This window comes from Anser anser (assembly GCF_964211835.1).
Source record: "Anser anser genome assembly, chromosome: 3".
Classification (NCBI taxonomy): Eukaryota; Metazoa; Chordata; class Aves; order Anseriformes; family Anatidae; genus Anser; species Anser anser.
This window is the reverse complement of record NC_139722.1, coordinates 33,108,554-33,130,593: the sequence shown is the minus strand read 5'-3', so window position 1 is coordinate 33,130,593 and position 22,040 is coordinate 33,108,554. Positions and strand designations below refer to the sequence as shown.

Below are 22,040 nucleotides of genomic sequence, written 5' to 3'. Positions count from 1 at the left end.
ATGCCTGGGTCAAGATTTTAATGAATTTGTACATTCTTTATAAAAGTTTTGCAAAATTAATAAAACTAACTTTTCAAAAAGGTCATAAGACCATTTTTATTGCAAATACAAAAAGTTATTTTTCCCTAACTGCCAAGCTTTGTTACTGCAAGTAACTCCTCTCAGAAGAGGGAAAAAAGGGAGAATTAATAGGCCCCAAAAACAGTAAAGTGGATATCTGAAATCTAATGACAAGAGTTCTCATACCTTTGTCAGGGTTATCTGCTCAAAGACTTAGTGACCTGGATTTTTATTCATGAGGTCAATGTCTATAGCATTGTTTTATTTTATGCTAAAGTTCCAACATCAGTCTGTTCTGGCAAAGGTGTTTTTTCTTTGCTAAAATGGATGATGTTTCTCTTCATATATTCCCCTGTCCTCCAATAACCATTTGTCCGCTGTTATGTAGGCTGTAATGCATATAGTTGTACATGAAGTCAAGCAAAATACTCACAAACACATGTATTCCTTTGAAACATCACTTTGGGTCTCCAGTGGTCAGCCATAAACTATGGGGGGGCGGGGGGGGGGGGGGGGGGGAAGGAAGGAGGGAGGGGGAAGGAGGACTGGTCACAATGGTCAAAATTGCTTTCGTTAATTGTCCAGGTCCAAGTCTTGCTGTAAACCCTTTTTTATCTTCAGTAGACAGAAACTGGCATTGTCAGAAAGCAATTTATTTCATTGTCATAGACATCTACTTTAGAGAACAAAAATCACCTTTCTTTGGTGCTTCTTATCTCTGTCCAATGGCTGCACAGACACCTAAGGACAACCAGATTGAACTTGAGCAATGAGCTTCTTAAAACCCAAGGTTAGGTGATAAGATTCCTGTTGTATGCCTTTTATGCCAGGTTCTCCATACTGGAGGTAGATAATCCCCATGCAGTGTTAGATTAGGTTGAAGCTTTTCTATTACCTTGCTCAGAAAGACTGAAATGGAGAGTGAAGCCGTATTTATATAGCATGGCTATCACAAAAGCCTCAAGAGAAGGCAGGTAAGTCATCACTGCTGCAGCATGGCGATATCTTTGGTGTCACAAACGGGTTCAACTGGAGATTTAACCTGTTAAATAACAATGATTTAGTGCTCCTTCTCTTGGCACCAGCTCAGTTTTCTTGACAAGGACATGACATCAGGCCAGCAGGTTAAGTGAGGTGATCCTCCCCCTCTACTCAGCCCTGGTGAGGCCGCATCTGGGATAGTGTCTCCGGTTCTCGGCTCCCCGGTACAAGAGAGACATGGAGCTCCTGGAGAGAGTTCAGAGAAGGGCTATGAAGATGATTAGGGGACTGGAGCAGTAAAAAGTGTCTTAGCTCCCCCAGCTCTGTCACTCTCAGTTGTAGGTACCAAAACTGACCATATGACTGGCTGCAAGGAAATCATACATCTAGACAAATGCCAAGACCTGACAAAATGTTTACCAAAATATCTAGCCTAAACAATGAAAGGTATTTACATTCTTGCCTTGTACAAAAGAAGCAGACACAAATACTATAAATTGTAATTTATATTGTATTGCCCTGTATTGTATTGTATTATCCTATGCATAGTGCATGTGTTTACATGCACATAGAGAAGATAAAAACTGAAGAGAGAGATAGCAAGAGATTAAAACACAGCCTGTTAGAGTGGTGATAATCTGTGGAATCCATTGCTTAAAGTTATTAAAGATTCTGAATCTGTTTCTCATTTGAAGGTTTATTTGAAGTTTAATGTTTTGGGTACGTCCTTTTCTAAATATATGTCTGTTTGTACTTGCTTCCAAGGTTACCTGTATTTTATTTTTAAAAATAGATTAACATTAAATATTTGCAGTCTGATCTAAAAGTCACTGAAATTAATGGAAAACCCCTCAATTACTTCATTGGTTTTTGAATCACATCTTTAGAGAACTTTCTCCTTACAACCTGTGATTATTAGGCCCTTATAGGGTGTAGGTCAGTACTGATATTAGTGCACTCAGAATGATTTGTGGTAGCTGCATATCTGATTCTATGTCAGGTATGCCCAGTTTTTCCAAAACCTGAATCATTGTAATTGTCTTGTGAGCATCTCAGCTATACAATATTTTGCAAAACATGAGAGTTTAATCAACAAATACAAAATTCATCAAGAAAGACTGTTCCAAACTGTAAGGTAGCCTTGTGGATACCCCATTGAACTGATTACTGCAGCTTAACAGGGCTATCTTTTCACCTGTGGAAGAACATAGAGAATAAACTAACAACTTGTCCCAGTTACCAATATAGATATAACTTTGGTAGATCTGTAGTTTTGATTTCAACAGTAATGCTATATTGAAACTACTCTTACAGTACGTATATCTGTGTGGTAGAAAGAAAAGAGCAAAGGCAAAGGAAAAGCAAAGGAAAAGCAAAAGGAAAAGAATTGCATTTTATCTCTAATTTTGACATTTTAAAAATCTACATTAAATTGTCATCTCTTTTAAAATGTGATGTTGCATGCTGTTTTTTTTTCTAAAGACAAACACCTGGAACTTTGCTGTGCAGCTTAGTTGTTCATACAACTGAACAGGAATGACATAAAGAGCGTTGATATGCATTATTTAATTTCAGAAATAAAAGCATTTCAGAGGACTTTACATTGATTCAGGTCTTTTCTGTATTTATATACTGCAAGTTCTAAAAAAAAAAAAAAGTAAGACTTTTTGTGTCAAGAACCTTGTCCTTCTCTGTCTTTATAAAACTCAGTAAAAATTTAGAATAATAATTGAAATCATAGTTACAATGTTAGAGAAAAGAAAAAGAACAATAAATCCACTGAAATTATACAAGACTGTACCACACATACATTAGCTCTCTTCCTGCCAAAAGAGCTCTGAGCATATGTACTGTTCACCTAAATATAAAACAGTAAAAATCAGACCACTGAGCCAGAGAAATAATGCTATGTGGTTTACGTGAGTCTTTAAAATAGTTGTACTGTTGCTGAGCACCAAAAAAAAAAAAAAAAAAAAAAGAACACTGTTCAAGCTTTGAGTTATGTTGAAATATGGCTAACGATGGGGAACTGCTATAATGGCAAAAATATTTTATTTCTACTTTAGGCTAATTAATGTAGAAAATGTCTCATTTTTACAACCCATATTTTAAACCTTTGACAGTTATACAAGCAAAGTCATTTTCCTGAAAATGAGAAACCGTGGACTATGCAAGATGATAACCTTTTGAAAGGGCAGAGTTTCAATTCCTCAGCAGAATATTTGATTCACAGCACCACAACAGTTGACAGAGTTTATCATTAGAGTGGCTATTCTATGTGAGCCCTACCAAAATCAATCGTGCTTAAAAATTAGAACATTCCACAAGTTAAGAAACTACTCCTTTGCTCTAAAGGCCTGATCAAAAATCAATTAAGAGGAAAGAAACACTTCACCATGATCAGCACCAGAGGCAGCTGAAGTATTGGGGACATATTTTGCAGACTTCACTTTTTTATCACTAGATGAAAGCAGACTGAGGGAAATTGAAAAAAAATATAGTCTTAATTGCAAAAGGCTCTTTGGGTTTCACATTTAAGGTGAAATCTCTGTGGTCAGTGCTAGCTCAGCAGTGACTTGCCCATATGTCACGTCTATCAGGTATATGGCAGGAAACTCAGTTATGGTGAAGCTGAAGTTGGCAGGAGGGATGTACTGTTTTGCTGGGAGTAGACAAGTGCTTTTAGAAGTGGCAGGGGAATGGGAGCAGAGGCAGACACAAAATCAAGGACACTAATACTTGGTTGAGCCAAACAGTTTGCAAGGTCTGAACATCACAAAAGGCTCTGGGAGGATGATGCTTAAAGCATTCACTATGAATATATGAAAAAACTCGATAGGTGGGGTCTGGAGCCACCATCTGACTGAATACTGAAGGAGTAATGAAGGTAGATGGGGGTCTCTTAATATATGCATGCTGAGTCCAGGAAGCCACAGGCATTGGTGTGCAAGACATTTGGGACCCATTAATGTGATTATGATGACTCATGATGAGTTCAGGCAAAGAGCAAAAATTCAGGATTTCTAAGGAATCCAAAGATCCCTGAGGATCAGGCTTTGGCTGTGTATTTAAATGCCTCCACAGCACCAGGCATCCCAGCTGCTGGCATCATGCAGGGAGGACCTGCCTACTATGTATTCAGAGTAACCCAAAAAAAATGCATTTAGTCCATAAACTAAACAGATTCACCACCACCTTCCTGTACTGTAGAGTACAGTATTTTGAGAGAAACTGCTCAGTATAGCATATTTTTTTTCTTCCGCTTCTCTTCTTACAATTAATTGTAGGTAAAGAGTTGAAACAAAGAAGGATGAACAAACAGTGAAGGTATCAGCACACAAGTTAGTAGACCTCCAAAACCTAACTTTTTCAGTAAGGTAAAATGCAGCTAAAAGCACTTTTTGAATTATGTCTACTGCGTAGTTTCCTAGGCAGATAGTTCAAGGTCCTGACTGCTGAGTTTTGCATCCCAGTTCAGAAAAATGCCATATCATGTGCCATAAATTATCGCGTTGACTTCAAGGATTATGCCTTTAATTTCTTTCTAGTATCTCAAATGTAGTTTAATAGAGCACCTTTTTATACAGAAGTATTGTATTCACCTTCACCTTGTAGTTTTTAAACAAAGTCAGCAGTTCCATTTTCCTAGCCTATGTAACTCATGAATGCACCAAATAATTACCCTTTAAAAATATATATTATCGATACGTGATTTTTTTTGACAGAAAGATTCATATTCTGCTTAAAACTTAATATATATGTAATATCACAGGTCATTAAACCTGTGAGAACTTTAAACCTGGAAGAGAAGATCAGAATTGCTGGACAGAAAAAAAGATGAGCTTAACAGAAACACAACTGTACTGGGTTTGTGTGGCAAGGTTTTGTTTGCAGGAGGCTGCAGGGGTGGCCTCTGTGAGAAGAATCCATAAGCTGACCCATGTCAGATCACAGCCAGCTGCAGCTGGCTCCAAAAGGGACCTGCTGCTGGCCAGAGCTGAGCCAGGGAGCGATGTTGGGTGGGCCCCTGGGCAAGCAGATTGAAGAAAGGGGAAAAAAAAAAAAATCTGCTGCCCAACAGCAGCTGGGAGAGTGAGGAGTGAGAACCAGCCCTGCAGACCCCAAGGCCAGTGCAGGAGGTGCTCCAGGCACGCAGCAGCAGTTCCCCTGTGGCCTGTGGAGAGGCCCCTGGTGGAGCAGGCTGTCCCCCTGCAGCCCATGGGTCCCACACGGAGCAGATCTCCACGCTGCAGCCCGTGGAGGAGCCCCCGGTGGAGCAGGTGGATGTGGCCTGCAGGAGGCTGCGGCCCATGGAGAGCCCCCGCAGGAGCAGGCCCCGGGCCGGAGCTGCAGCCCGTGGAGAGGAGCCCACGCAGGAGCAGGGGGTCTGGGGGGAGCTGCCGCCCGTGGGGGACCCGTGCTGGAGCAGTTTGCTCCTGGGGGATGGACCCCGTGGTACGAAACCGTGTGGGAGCTGTTCTTGAAGAGCTGCTGCCTATGGGCAGCGCACCCAGGCTTGCTTCGGGAAGGATGGCATCCTGTGGGAGGGACCCCACGTGAAGCAGGGGCAGAGAGTGACCGTGAAGGAGCAGCAGAGACGAAGCATTAGGGACTGACTGCAGCCCCCATTCCTTGTTCCCCTGCGCTGCTGGGGGACAGGAGGTAGAAGAGGGTGGATGGGAGGAAGGTGGTTTTAGTTTGCTTTTAGTTTCTCACTGCTCTAGCTTGTTAGTAATAGGTAATAAATTATATTACTCTCGCTATTCTGAGTCTGTTTAACCCATGACAATAATTGTTGAGTGATCTCCCTGTCCTCATCTCAACCCTTGAGCTCTTTTCATCATATTTGCTCCCCCTTTCCCTTTGAGGATGGGGAGTGAGAGAGCAGTTGTGGTGGAGCCCAGCTGGATAAAACCACTACAATGGAGATTTGTCAAGAGGAACCGCTTAGACCTGATTTTTTTAATTAAATTGCCTAAAGACCATTTTGGGTCTTTTTTTTTTTAACATATTTTTAACAGTTTGAAACTTGACAGCTGGCCTTTGTTAAATATTTAACTTTTGCGATTTCTGAACCCTTTCTGAGCAGCCTTTTATACACTATATTTTATAGTTAATTTTATACAATATGCTAATCCCCCTTTATTTTCATTATAAACGTATTTCATTCTTTTCTCATACATCATACATCCTTCCTCTGTTGCCCCAAATTCCAATCACAATCCTTTCACTATGTTCTTTACTTCCCACTTACTTACTTCCCTGTCAGGGAAGGATGCTTTGCCTAGGATGGAGACTGATTATTGGTCTTGCTTTACTCTTAGACTCCATTTTTTAATTTCAAGTTGAGCACCATTAAAGCCATTCATGATAAGATCAGTGCTGACCAGAGACCTGTGTAATTTCATCCTCCTTTGAGCAGACATTACTGACCTGAAAGCTGCTCAGCCCCTGACAAGAAGCTCTGTCTTTTCTACAGCAAAATGGCAGAGTTGGTGCAACTTGTTGTCATAAGTGGGAAGGTTAAGTTGCTTCCCTCACTACAGAAAGCTTCGCAAGACATTTTAGTTTCTTTCTACCTCAGGCAAAGAGCAAAAAATTGAGGACTTCTAAGGAATTCAAAGATCCCAGAGGGGCAGGCTTTGGCTATGTATTTAAACAAGCAACCGTGTATTGTTCAGAAGACGTAAGTGGATACAGCCCTTATGTAGAATGGGACAGGGATCGGGGTGGCTGCACAATCTCGTCTGCCCCCTCTTTACATGAGTCAGGACCAAGGGCCAGATTCCAGTGCAGCTCAGGAAATCCAGAGCAAAGGTTAGATAGATGAGTTATGCTGCTCACACAGACTCTGCTTTCAGTGTGTTTCTTAATCTTACAGTAGAAAAGCTGTAATTTATTTCATAATTGTGCCTGTATTAAGAACATTTTGCCACTTGTTTTACTATTTTGTGTATAACAGTAAGGCACTGGAAAGGCTAATCTGGAAAGGTGAAATTTTGCATTATTCTGCCCAGTTCTGACACTGCTTCTTCCATCTCAGGGAGATTCCTCATAAGTATCATTTGCAAGATGCCTGCTATCTCAGTCTGCACTTGTCAAAACTGTTCATCATGATGGAAGAACAGAAAACCCTGAGGGGAGAAAAATAGTGCGTCATGCATGCCAAACTCTGCCTATTAGCACCAATATATGCTGGTAACTTGAGGTCAGGAATTAACAGGCACCCATCATAAGTATAGCTGCGTCAGTCTTGCCTTTCTCAGAAGCTGTTGCCCAGAGCTAGAGATGTCACAATCTCCTTAGAAAAGGGAGACACAAATGGAAAAATCATTAGACTGGAGGTATTTTGAGACAGGTTTCTCAAGTCTGAACAATATCCCAAATTTTCCCATGAGTCTGTCTTTGAATTGTTTTTGAAATACTTCGCTCTACAGTTATTCTGTCTCAGTCCTTCGCTCAACAACTCAATGCAATAAGGGAAGCAATTTGACTATAGTGATTAATTGGTAGAGTATTTCTTATATCTCATATTAAAGCAATATAAAAATCATGCAGTAGAACATGATTTGATGTTCTAATGATATGCAGAATAAACATTATTTAATGGCTGAAGAAGCAAAGGTTAAAACACCCTCCATTCCTTTCTATTTGAGGAGAAAATATTTAGCAGATGCTTGTCAGTTCCAACAGGAAAATCAGCAAATTTAGTCTTAAGGAAAAGGTGTGCATGTGCATGTATACAGGTATGTATGTATAGATGCTCTGGTCTCACCTGAATCTATTTACACAAGAGAAGAATGCATAAACTGAAAAACGTAAAGTTGTGAATAGCTGTATTTCTTTAAATTGCTTAGAGTGGTACTAGTGGCATCTTAAAATAAGTATGTACTGGGAAAGTTGTTGTGCATATCTATATATTATAAGGAATGCCACTGTCATTTTCCATGAGACTTGGGGGAGTCAAGGTCTTCTGTTTGGCTTCAGGATTTCCTCATAATTATTTCACATTCTTATTCTCTAACAGGAAACAGTGAGCAGATATTTATATAGATTAAGAGTTACTGTAACTACCAATGTCCAAAAAATATTTTAGAAGGCTAAGCAAAGATGTAACTGCTATGGATTAAGGTGAAACTTCTCTGGGTCAATCTTCCACAGTTATAAATCAGATTTCCATATTTTCTTTTAAAGCAACTGATATGACTGATCGTCAGAAACAGGATGTTAGATAGGCAGGTTCTCACTCATATTATGACTCCTTTGTTTGAATGGTTTTGCAGAGATTAAGGTAACTTTTCCCATTTGATCATCACGTGAGGCTATGGTCATGTAATCTACCCATGTTCTTCTGTTCCTTTTCTTTACTATGATGTCTGTTCTCTTCTCTCTTGACAGAAAGATAAAATCTTTAAGTAATGGTGAGATACCAAAATACTACATAAATATCCTGAGGTAAATAAGACAGATAAAATATCCATTAAATAAAATTTATGAACAAAAAAAAAAAAAGGAAAGCAAATGTTGGCCCACCTCACCTGAATGACTCATCCAAAATAAGTTTCAGTGATATCATCTTTACCATAAAACAGTCATAAAAATTCTTGCAGACTAGCCACGGAGTTTTTCAAACTGCATTAATGAGTCCTCCGTTCTTGGGTCTCACTAGTCAAGTGAAAATTTTTATGTTGACTTAGTTAGTTTTTGGTCATAAATTACTCCAGTTCATTATGTTAAGAGATGACTTATGCATCCAAGAATGAGACCCATAAAAGCCTCAATGCTGAGATGGAAGCAGTGGGATCTAGCAAATATGACTGTATACCATGGCTTGTATCTTGCATCCTATGTCTCCCCAGAACTGAGCTGTCACAATCTCTAAGGACCCACAGCTCAGTGTCCCCTCCTACATATCACACACTCATTGATGTGGGAAGGGGTCCATACCCCTGCTCAAAGCAAGGTCAGCACTGAATTCAGACCTTATGGTTTGACTCCTAAGGTCTTGAAAAACTTCCAGACAAGGACATCCCGAGAAGCTCCACTTGTAAGGGAATGAACCATTAACCATGGGCATGTAAGCCCTCTCTAAAACCAAGGATAGATACATACTGTTTCCCAAAAGGTGGCAGTATCTATGAGCTATCAACTAGTGCATCTATGCCCAATCATATGAGGCACAGACAGCTCACTCTATCTGGTGAGCATCATCTCAGCATTAATCAAGCAACTTGAAGCAATTACCACAGGACCAACCAGGCATGCTCACTGGCAGATTTTGTTGGCACTTAGGGAGCCATTGCAATAAAAAAAGGATACTTGCAGAGTTCCCCAAGTACTGGCAGAAGTTTTGAAGTACAGTCTTCAAATTAATGGCATGCTTGTGATATGCACAGCAAAACACATAATCTATATAAAAATCAGTTGAAGCCACTGTATTTAATAACTCAAGAGGACGTATAAAGCACGGAATAATAATTATTTTTTCCAGCTTTAATCACCAAAATTATAGGAGTGTTATACAGATATGCTTTTTAGCTCTTATAACTGTTTTCCAAAGGATACCAGAAGGAGCATTTACACAATCCATAGCTAAAATTGAGAACCAAGTTAACAGATACATATGGAAAACTTCACTTCCAGAAGCAAACCCAAATCAAAGAAGTAAATCAAAGCAAAGCAGGCTTGTTAATGAACTATAATATTTTAATCCTCCTTTACTAAAAATCAGTATCTACTACTTACTTACTGAAAGGAGGTTGCAGTGAGGAGGATGACAGTCACTTTTCTCAGGTGACAAGTGATAGGACACAAGGAAATGGTATCAAGTTGCACTGGGGAAGTTTAGACTGGATATTAGGAAAAATTTCTTCATGGAGGGGGTTGTCAAGCATTGGAACGGGCTGCCCAAGGAAGTGATGGAGTCCCCATCCCTAGAGGTATTTAAGAGATATGTGGACGTGGCACTATAGGACACAGTTTAGTGATGGTACTCAGTAGGTTACATTGATGGTTGGGCTTGGTCATTTTGAAGGTCTTTTCCAAAGTAGATGATTCTGATTCTACTACTGACAAACAGCTTTGAACAAACTTTACGAACGTGCTAATGTATTAAAGGTATTTTCCTTCAAGCAATTGTAAGCAACTGTATTTCTGCTCACAGTTTGGAGAACTTGGTTCCTTTTATTTTGTTAGTTTTCTTCTATTTATTGTTGCACAGCTTTCTTACATAACATTTGCAGAACAATCTTGCTCCAAACAAGGATTTTTATCTAGCAGTTTTTAGCTGTAACTAAGTGTAACATGTCTAGAAGAATGTTTCGTTACTTTTTTTTTCTTCAACAGCTCTAACTTTAAAAAATCAGCACTATGCTACCTCAAATGTTTTGGTTCTAAGAGTGCTATATGGCTGCAGCTGATGGTAATATGCTTCTTGACTGTTATTGAAATTGTATATAAACTTGTATATAAGCTTGCAAGGTGTCATCAAGTTTCCTCCCAAAATATTTATAAAATATTTATCAGTTTTCTGTTTAAATTATGAATAACCTATTAGAACAATCATTACCTGGGTTTAATATAGCTCAGAGATATACTTTTAAGACACTTTCAAAGTCCTTCAAAAATTTTTTCCTCTGTTATACCAAAAATAATAAATTTTTGTACATATTCGTATTTTAATATTTGTATTTAAGTTTATTTGCATTTAAATTTAATTTTTAAAAAATGCCAACAATGATTTTAAAATGTCATTTTTCCCAATAAATTAATTTTCTGAAGACATTACTTCCTCTGATTATTTTTTTTTCTAATTTGGAAAATATTTTTTTATAGAATATGTTGATGATTATCTCCATCTCTTATGATAACTTTTTAATCTGTTTCCTTCTCCTATCCTGTTGACATCTCAGTCTTCACTCAACAACTCAAATGGAAGCCTGGTATGGATTCATACTACAAACACCTTTTGCCCAGTCTTGCAGCGATGTCAAAATGTTGCAGGAAAACTATGACCAGAGCCATCTGGAAGTCACTAGCTACTGGAAGAGGAACCTCCAGGGCTGCAGACACTGAGCTTAGCCACACCCAGACTCCTTTACCATTCCACTCTCCTAGAGGAGGCTCTGCTGCCTTTTCTCTTTTCTCTGTATTGCTTCACTCATCAAAAGATGAGAGAAGTACTAGTGTCCCTGGTTCATAGCCCACTAGTGTTCCCTCCCTGAGAGACAGTAGCGCAGCCATGCTGGTCAGCTGGCGATGACATCACCCCACCTCTTTGTTCCAGGACTGCTTTTGCAATCCTCCAAGCTCTGCAGCAGCACAGCCACAGCAGAGAAAGGCATTGTCTGAAATTGTCTGAAAGTGTCAGTGCTCCCTTTCTCCCTCTCCACATCACAGACATTGCCACCAATAGCTGCCCCCTGGCTGAGAGTGTATTTCTGCTCTGCTTTCAAACACCCTATCCCAGTAACAGAAAACTGGCAGATATCCTTGTCCCTCAGGGAAAATTATTAAAATAAATATATATATATATGTTGTCTGGGTGTCTGGGTATAATGCACAGTAATCTTATCCTAACAGGTCAATATACTGTCATTTTTAACACTTACCAAGACACAAACTTGCTATTTAACACAGATACACAGAATGTTCACAGACCTTATGCTGAGAACATCTCTCAGCCAACTGGAGTGACTCTGCAGCAGACAGTGAGAATGCCATCCTTTAGAGCTCTTGCCTCTTACTAACTCTTACTAAAAAACGATTTTTACTGAGCACAGATCACCTATGTCTGCAGTTGAGTGCATTACTTTACTGGTCACTGTGCCATTTAGCAGGCAATTTCAGAGATTCCTTCCCTTTTACAGTCAGTGTGTTTCTGTGCACAGCAGAAAACAAAGATGAACAAAATGCTAAAAAAATAATAAAAAAAAATGAAGGTTCAGAAAAGTTTTTCAATGAATATCATAAATTTACTTGATTCAGATTTCAAGTTACTAATAGCATTTCTTATATTGTATCCGAAAATTATTGGCAATGTCTGAGTTGCTTCCTTTTCCAAAAAAAAAAAATTCATTTAATCCCATAAACTCACTTGATATAATGAGATATAATTTGCTAGCATTCAACTAACGCATTTTCAGATTCGTGAGGAACACAAGTCATCAAACATGCATTACTTACCTTGACCACTTCTCAGGTCCTACATTGTTGCTCTTGAGTGTGTGTGAGGGTTGTTCTTGATAGCAAAACCTCATAATTAATCACTTTGCTGTGTTCAGACAGCAATCTTAACCATTAACCACAATAAAGGCAGAAAAGCAGAAACAGGAAAAGGATTCATAATATACATAAGACAAGGAGAGTGCTCTCTCATTTAAAATTTTTGTCCTACCAGAAACAAGAGTTTCAGAATATTTATAAAATCTTATGAATGATAATGGTATGAGGCAGGCTAAGTTACCACAGAACTACCAATAAAACCAACTTGAAACATCTAGTAAAATGACATTCGAACTACAGTGAACTTCTTGTACCTTCAGCAAATTTATGTTCTAATTTATAAGCCAAAGCCTTTTCTCTCTTTTTATTACACAGAACCTTTGGATTTCATATAATGGACATAGGAAATAAAATTAGGATTATCAGAGATTTAAGTTCCAAATGTCTATCTTATTATTAATCAGTATCATACATGTTGTGTCCTTTAACTTGCACAATTAGAAGACTAACAAAGCTAGCTTCCAAATAACTATACATCACTACATGAGGCCTATTTACACAGTCAGTTTTACTTTTCATTCTCTTTATTTCTTTCTCCTTATTTATTTCTGGTTACAGATAAAACACTGTAACCACCACAGGTGATATTGCAACAACTGACAAGTCTACTGTCTTTTGTACATGCACAAACAAGTAAAGTTTTTTGGTTTTGTTATCCTAATAAAAGTAATATAACTCCTGTAGGGGAGAATTTTCCTTCTTTTACCTCCAAACTATGTTTTGCCAATTCCTTCTCTCATTCACATTGCAAACTCCTTATAACCTATCATCACTAACATAAAACTAAACTGCCAATGTAGTAAGGCATCTGGCTAAAACTAGATCACAACATGAAGAACATTTGGTTAAAAGTGGAACAGAAGTTTAATATATCAATTCAAAGAATCCATAGTGTATGAAGAAGTTTCTGCAAATCAGCACTGAAGACTGATTTAAATCTTTTTTAAGTGTCATTTGAAGGTGTTTAAATGTTAAAAGCCTAAAAGCAAATGTCTATACTGTGACCTTAGGTCCAAGTTTGAAGTTTTCTTCTCAGTATGTCTTATGTGATGTGGAATTGGGGTCATCTTTTACCTCCAGAAAATACATAGTGTTCTTGATCAACACACTGACAATTTTTTATTTATTGAAAATTACATTTGGCAATCTTCATCTGTCTAGGTCTCTTAAGCATTAATACCAATTCATGTTCTCTTAATAGTACAATCTACAGGACTGTGCAAAACTGAGGGCAGCTCTCTGTTGACGTAATGTATATACTCACAGCCATTTACTTACTTTCACACCCCAAAAAAATGATAAGGCTTGCATATGATGCCTTTTCATAGACTGTTTAAAAAGCAAGCAGAAAAATAGAAAACAAAACACATAAAGATTTTTACAAAAAAAAAAAAAAGTTTTAAAACCCACACTGGCAGACTATAGAGATAGACAATAGAGACAGAACTGCAACCCTAAGCCAGGACATAATGGTCTGCTGGCACACAGATTCACCTTTGTTAACTTCCCAGAGATTCACAGAAGCTTGTCAAGGACTGGAATGACTTTCACTCCCCAAGTCTTGGCTTCCATAATATCCTCCTCTTCTCATGCAACTATCTGACTCAAAAGATGAGACACCATTGCCTTCCCTCTGTTCCTGTAGCTTGAGACTTGCATTAACTCTGCCTCAAAAAAAAACTTCCTTCAAGGTCTTGGAAAATGACGACCCATGGTCTTCCTTGGAGTCATTCAACTTATCCCAGTCAGAGGTCATTGCTGGATAGCAATAAAATAGAAATGCTTTGCTTTTGTTAAGCAACTAAAGAAATAGTCTATATTTTATATGAAATAGAAATTGAAGTTCATCTTCCAAATAAATGCAACATAATTCCAGATGTATAACATCCCTTCTGAAAGACCAAGTGGAAAAAAAATCAGTATAAAAATAAGTGATTGGAAAAAATCTATACAGCAATCAGCCCCATATTTAGTTCTCATTCACCACTAAAATTAAGAAGCATTAACCTATATTTACTCTCAACATTCCCTTTTCCTTCAAGGAAAATAAGAATTTAATGAAAATTGTTCTCTCGGAAACTAAAATCTTGATTATAATAGGAAGAAGCTGACTTTACAGCTTATTCTGATTAAAACAACATGAAAAGAAAAATAAAGTAAATATGGGGCCTGTGTTTCAAAAAAAAAAAAAAGGTATTCTTTTATAGTCTAGATTATAGCAAGTTACTTTAACAAAATAATATAGAAACAAGCTGTTAGACTCCAGTTTTGAACTTCAAATTAGTAATAGAATCACAAAAAGTCACCACATTCAAGCTATGTTTATATTTTTTGCCATACACAACTAATATTACCTTAAGCCTATCTTTAAAACCCATGTTCTAGGCAATACTGTCCTATCTTGCTTCAGAAATGTAGTTCTGAGAACAGGCTAAATTGTTCTGTATATACTGCTAGTTTTCCTTAGCTCCAGATGATGTGTCAGGTTTTTCATACTCAACATGATGACACAAAATATTGCATATGTCTAGCAACGTTGCTTATTTTTTTCAACTCTCGTTCTTTTGGGTATGGCAATATCCAACACATGCTAAAATGAAGGAGTTTTAAGGGTTTGTGGCTTAAAGCTTAATAGTTCCCATTTAGAAAAAGTCCACATTCTTTCCAAAATGACATGCTCTGCTCAACTCTCACAAATTCATTTGCAGAAGACTTGCATATGTAAGTTGTTTACAACTCCAAAGATATTTTAAGAATAGCTGATGCCTAGTTGCTTCCCATACAAGATATTTCATTAAAGAAGAACAAGATAAGCATTTACCTACAGAAAAAGAAGATGAAGAATTGCTTCGTTTCCTTCTGCTATCACTCACATAGATACACAAATAAGGTCTGATCTTTGGCTTCTGCTGAAGTCCCTTTGTGATAAGAATGCTTACATGAGTCATTAGCAGGCACAAAGCCAGAACTGTTCAGTGCATCCCCCAGGCTGTTCTAAGACATGCCAGGAGTAGGTTTGGCTTTCAGCTCTGGAAGCAGAACACTAACTTCAAGCCACTTTTCTCAACACCTCCCTCATCATGTCTGGTAAAGGACTTGTCCGTGAACTTCAGCTTCTTTCTCTTCCAGATGGTAACTTCTAAAGTACACAACAGAAAAGTGGGAACATAATTCTCACATCTTCACTGATGTTGTAAGATTAAAAATCTTCACATCAGACACAAACAGCCAGTTCAAGGAAAATAGTAAGCTTGCAAATGGATAATACACTTAAAATGCTGTATATTTCCTACGGGTCTAAAGTAGAATTGTAATACAACTCAACAGCTGTACAGTGGCTCAGGGACAGATTCTCAGCCAAAGTTGAACAGCATAGACTAAGTCTCGAGCAAATATAACTTGCTTAGATTTCTTGTATACTTTCTCAGAACTTCTATTCTAGTCAACATGTAGTATGAATCAGGATTACAGTACAGAATTAATAGTGCAGCTGACTAGAGTCCACAAAAAAAAAAAAAAAAGGTCAAAAATGCTGAACTAATCAAAAATGAGAGAAATTAAGCAAATATTTCACCACCACCTCATTTTCAGCTGTACAACATTAAAGGGAAATCAAGTGTGCCATCATCCAGTTAGAGAAGGCACAAAAAGGCCATGAAGCTGGAGATTACAAATGCAAACAAAACAACTACATGTCTTTACTTTAAACTGCAGTCTTGAATTTGTCATTGTATCTGGCAGGCCTGAAAGGGCAGATTATTGGGAAATTATAATCTGTGCAAAAAGACATCATCATTGAGGGTATTCATAGCAAATTTTGCCTTATCTGAGAGATTTTAATCTATATTAGCATAGGATGCCATCAGTAAACAATGAAAATGCGCATACTAATACATAAAGAGTATTAGAGTACAATGCTGTCTCCTATTCCCTTTTCTTCAGTATGTGAGACAGCATAAGCAAGCCTTGTTGCACAGATGTCCTAGGCTAGAAGGGCCAATTTCTTTGCACTTCTGTTGGGATTCTTCTTGTCATTTTTTAGTATTTCTTTCAAGTTGTTTCCTGGATGTGCAAATGTTATTTTGAAGTGATAATCCACCTGGTAGTTCCAATTTGTAGAGATGCTAATGTTTCACTACTTTTCATTAGAGATTCATAAAGCTAATTTATTCTTAGTATCCAATCTTTTCAATTTGCCCTATATTACCATCAATATTTTTATTGTGCTATGAAGTCACCAAGGAAAGTGAAGATTCCTGAGAACTGTGAGAGAATGTTAAAGTATCCAACTGTTTGAAGAAATGAAAAAACAATAGCCAGAGTAATTACAGCCTACCTTCAGAAAGAATCTGGAATTAAAAATAAATAAATATAAATAAATATAAAATTGCAACTTCCTCAGAAATAAAGGAGGAATAAAAAGTAGTCAAAATTAATTACTCCAGAAGATGTCTTCCTAAGTTAGTGTAATCTTCTTTGGCAGCGTAGATGACTAGATGCATAGGGGAAAGCTGTACATTTCAACTTTAATAAGACTTTTGACACTGCCCAGTATATAATTTTCATAACAAGACCAAGGAAATATGATCTAGCTAGAATAACCTAGAAATGGGTATAGAATGATGGAAAATTTTTCTCAAAAGTAGTAATCAAATTGGAGAACATTTCCCGTAAGATTTGACAAAAATTTGTTGGCACCCAATCCGATGATTATTTTAATTTTTAACTTAGATTTGGAGTGATAATGATAATGATAAAATGAGTGTGTGACAGTAGACTGGGAAGATTTGCAACCACATTAGAATTCAAAATAATGCTGAAACGGAGCAATGATCTGCAAAGATCAATACAAGACAAGCAGGAAGGAAAAATAAACTGCAAGCCACAAGAAGAGGGGGAAAAAAGGGGGTAGAGACTGGTAGAGCAAGATCCAGAGGTTTTAGTGGTTCCTAAAGGAAACAAGGCAGAAGTAATAATGAAGTTGCATTGGGTTTATGTGTCCAGGTGTTGGTGGGAGGGTGCTGCAATGCGGTTTCTGTGAGGAGAGGCCAGGGCTGCCCCTTGCAGGACACAGCCAGCTCCAGCGAGCTCCAACAGCCCCACTGCAGGGCATGGCTGGGCCTAGCAGCCAAGATGGCAGTGCCTCTGGGAAGTGTTTTTCAGAAAGGGTAAAAAATGCTGTGAGACAGCTGTGAGAGAGGAATGATAAAATGTGAAGGAAGCAACCCTGCCTGGGAACAGAGGGGGGAAGGAGTTTTTTACTTTATTTCACACTACCCTAATCTGTTATTAATTGGCAATAAATTAATCTTCCCCAAGTCAAGTCTGTTTTGCCTGTAATGGTAACTGGTGAGTGCTCTCCCCATCTTTATGTTGTCTTATGAGGAGTAGCTGAGGGACTGGGGTTGTTTAGCTTGGAGAAAAAGAGGCTCAGGGTAGACCTTATTGCACTCTACAATTACCTTAAAGGAGGCTATAGCGATGTGGGGATCAAGCTCTTCTCCCAAGCACCAAGGTATTAGACAAGAGGAAATGGCCTCAAGTCATGCCAGAGGAGGTTTAGGTTAGATATTAGGAAAGATTTCTTCACTGAAAGGGTTGTGAAGTATTGGAACAGGCTGCCCATGGAAATGGTTGAGTCACCATCCCTGGAGGTCTTCAAAACACACGTAGATGTAGAGCTTAGTGACATGGCTTAATGGTGGACTTGTCAGTACTAGGTTAAAGGTTGGACCAGATGATCTTAGAGGTCTTTTCCAATCTAAATGGTTCTATGATCATATTTACTCCCTCTGTCTTGCTGAGGAAGGGGAGTGAGAGAGCAGCTGGCAGCGAGCTGAGGTAAACCCACGGAAGCTTTTCAAATAAAAGAAAGAAAATCATGTGTTTCCTAGGTTGTATTAACAGAGCATCCAACTCAGGGCACAACACGTGAGTATTTGAGTGTATGCAGAAGAAGGAAGGCCTCCGCTAGGTCCAGTCCAGAGTAATCCTTGAAGAAAAAGGTGGACAATTTGGGACAATCCAGATGAGAGTAGCAAGAACACTTAGAGATTTAGAGAACAAGATTAATGAAGAAATTAAGTTTGATTACTCTAAAAAGACAGAAAGAAAACAGGATCACTTTTTTCCAGTGCGTTAAACTTGCTATAAATAGGACTGTAACCAGCTGTTTTCCACAGCAATTCAGCTGTTCTTATTCAGATTCAACAACTATGCAGAATAAATTGGTATAATTTCCAAAGAAAAAGATGTGGTGTTGAGCATGAAACAAAATCTTCAGCCAGCAAGTTGGTAAAAATATAAAGTAGACTGCTAGACTGCTTTAGAAAAAAAAAAAAAAAAAAACAGCGAAGTTTAGCAGGTTTGCTGTATATCTGTTCAGAATCCCTCATTGCAGAGTCCTGGACTATACAATCGTCTGATGTCTCCTGAACTAATTCTACCATCCTCAAACTTTCCAAAGATGGCTGTGAATGTCTAGTCAAACTTATGAAAATCACTGAATTTTAGTTTTATTTATGAAAGATTACCAACTCTGTTACTGAAAATGTAACATATAGACGAATAGATATCTATTACATCTAAAATATATTTTTCATGATATTTCCTGTCTTCACTCACCACAAGCAGGGCTAAAGTATTCTGACTTCAAACACATCATCTATTCCCTTTGTCTGTGGTTTGTTGCACTTTAATTCATACCATATAAATGGAGGAGTATTTATATATTTGTATATAAAGACTTATTCATAAAAATGTATGAAATCCATGAGCAATTTTTAATCTGTGGACATTAAAATTAAGAATCCTTAAGGAGCAAGAATAATGTTATGTTCTTAATATAATTCTTACTTCTCTGTAACAATTACTATTTGTTGACGGTAAATTAATGTCTTGAAAATAAGTTGAAAATAACATTGAGCCCTGTGCTAATTAACTCAGGAATGTGCAATAAAACCAAATTCCAAATTACCTAGGAAATGTAAAGTGTTTATTGTGTTATTAGTTTGAGTAACCTAAATAGGTTTAAATTTTATGAGAACTAGGAATTGAGAAACTATATTTGATTTTACACATGTATTGCACTACTTAACATGCTAATGAGCTTATCAATGACCATAAAACATCTCTATTTTATAACTGCATGCTGTATTTTCTTGTCTTATGACTGTATTTGAGCCAATTAAAAATAAAACAGCAGCTGATGATCATTTCGAAATACAATTCCATATACTATTTGGGGAGTTATTATGCTTTCTCTTTATGCATATTCTGCATTAACTCTGCAAATTCTTCCTGTTTTTAAAATTCCAGTTGGGGCTTGTTCATTTTTCCTATGTACTTAATCACAATAGAAGAACTGTAATTTTACATATAGCTGGAACATCAGATAAAATTGGCATTGCCATTCTTTCTGAAAACTAAACTGTTCAAGGTGTTCTCTTCCAAGATTTGTTATATGTATTTGTTAAATAGGATTTCTTAAGTCATCACAATGGCATTCCTCACCTTCGGTGTAAAAGCATATACATGTCCCACCATGTGACGTAAGTGGAACAAAATTTAGATGGAGTACGTGTTTTTGATGAGAGGGTGAAACCTTTGGAAAGACCTTAAATAAATCTTACTGGCTGAAAAATTCACATTAAGTCAAGAAGGGGCACTCAGCAAGTTGTATCTAGGGGTTGTTTTCCCTAATTCCTATAGCAATGCGGATGGAGCATCCTTACCTAGAATTCCAGATATTTAAAATACTCAACAAAATGTTTCAGATAGCTTTACTTTGGTACTTCCATGTGAAAAGAAATATTTTACTGATTCTAGCTGGAATATATGGTTTTTGAGCAGGATATGGAGTATAGAGATGAACTGCTATGACACAGTCCAACAGGAAGGAACAGGGAAGCTGGAGGAACAGGGACAGCACTGGCCGCCCTGGCACCAGCCACCTCTCTGGGGATGGGGACTGGCTGAAGCCAGGCCAGGACGTAAGCCCCTGGGGTGGGTGGACAGGCATGGCCAGGCTGTGGGGAGTTGTGGACCAGCCCTACTCTGGCGTCACTGGGGCAGTGGCTGACGACCCTGGGGCTAACATGGATCCTGGGCCAGCAACAGAGAAGACGAAGAGAAACTACAACCACACCAGCCAATCCAACCCTGTGAGTTGCCCCCCACTACAGTCAGGAGCTTTGTCGGGGGCCAGGGAGGGGTGCAAGTTTGAACAGGCACTATGGTATCACAATTCACGGCATTTTGCAAGTCAAAATTTTTAATCCTACAGGCAGCAACCGTGTTACAACAGCTGCGTGTGTACAGCACTTATAGTAACGTATACCTTTTAATTTTGTATGCAAATAAACTGTTTGAATCCCAGTTTTGCATGTTTATAAATCACTATCCTCTAAATATTAATTTAAAAAAGAATCTGATTTTTAAAATGTAACTTTTGCTGGCCTGGTGGCCCTACTTAGCATATGCTCAAGTTAGACATCGTGGCTACGTTTATACAAGTGAAATGAGCAGTGCCAGGGAATGTTTCCAGACACAAGAACTTAATCTCCTGCATGGCTCCCAGCAGGTTTTGGCCAGACAGCCGGCAGCTCAGATGAGTGCTGGGCACAGCCAGGGAGCTGGCTTGGACCAGGGTTCTTTCTCAGCAAACACCTGGGCACAGCCACCTGTTCTGTAGGGTAAGACAGTTTAAGAGGAGGGACTTGACCAGACAGTTTCAAATAGCCCTGTGGCAGAGAACTGTCCTTGGCTAGTGCTAGCTTACTAGTACAGGTTTAGCCAATACTTCTTGAATGTCATGGAATAGTTAACCTATACAGCAAGACCATTTTAATAGAAGTGCTGGCTTTTTGTCAGGAAACAAAGAAATTGCAATTAGTCTACACTAGCCTTTGCAGGCGACTTTCCTAACAAAGAAGTGTCCATATATGATGTGATGGAGAAGGAATTTAGACAGACAAATTATCACAGAGGAAAGAACTAAAGAACTGTGCTTAAAAAAAAAAAAAAAAGAGGACAAGCAACCTTAATCTAAGATACAACCAAAGAAAATGTTTCTTTCTCTGTCTAACATCAAGCACATTATTTTTCATATATATTTTTCTAATATTTATCCTTCCATATGGATAAATATGTACATATATATAATATACAAAAAAAACTAACACTGGAGAGATTGTTTCAGAAAGAGATTCTCTTTTCTGTTGATGGAATTTCAGTATCCCTAATATATTTGTAATAATTCAGAGCACATTTAATACCTCACAGCAGACTTGCAAATATATACTCTTTCCCCTTACTGTGGCAACATGCCTTCAATGTCTTACAGCACTAAGGGAAAGCTCCTTTTCTACAGAGCCTGTACAGAGCTACCATTTGCTACACTATTACAATAGTCCCGGGAAACAGATGAAAAAGTTTCGCATGATAAATTTGGTCAACATTGTGTTTTTCATATATGGATAAATATTCTGTGCTTCTTCTAGAAGACGTACCACAAGCATCCACAATGTTTTAATCAGATATTGCAGATGTTACAAGAATTGTTTTTCAGAGTTCTGTTTTATTACCAGGGTTCGTTTGATCGTTATCTGTTTTAAAAGCTCAAAATAAATGTGCAATTCCATTGTGCTTCAGAACAGCTTAATTTTGTTCAGAAATGTTCATATAAGGTATCCCAAAACACTTTCCAAACAAAACTA

At 38.0% G+C, this 22,040-nt stretch overlaps 1 long non-coding RNA gene across 2 annotated transcripts in view; it reads right to left on the bottom strand.

Annotated features, from left to right (window-relative positions):
• The window catches only part of LOC310897635, a 98,565-nt gene extending 83,173 nt beyond the window's left edge, over positions 1 to 15,392 (bottom strand). The window contains exons 1-2 of one of the 2 annotated variants that reach the window (XR_014582423.1): positions 15,146 to 15,392; positions 13,819 to 14,216 (exon numbers count right to left, since the gene is read on the bottom strand). This is a non-coding gene — a long non-coding RNA (uncharacterized lncRNA). The remainder of the gene's footprint in view (positions 1 to 13,818; positions 14,217 to 15,145) is intronic. The other variant, XR_014582424.1, reaches the window with a different exon arrangement.
• Positions 15,393 to 22,040: the final 6,648 nt, after the last annotated feature.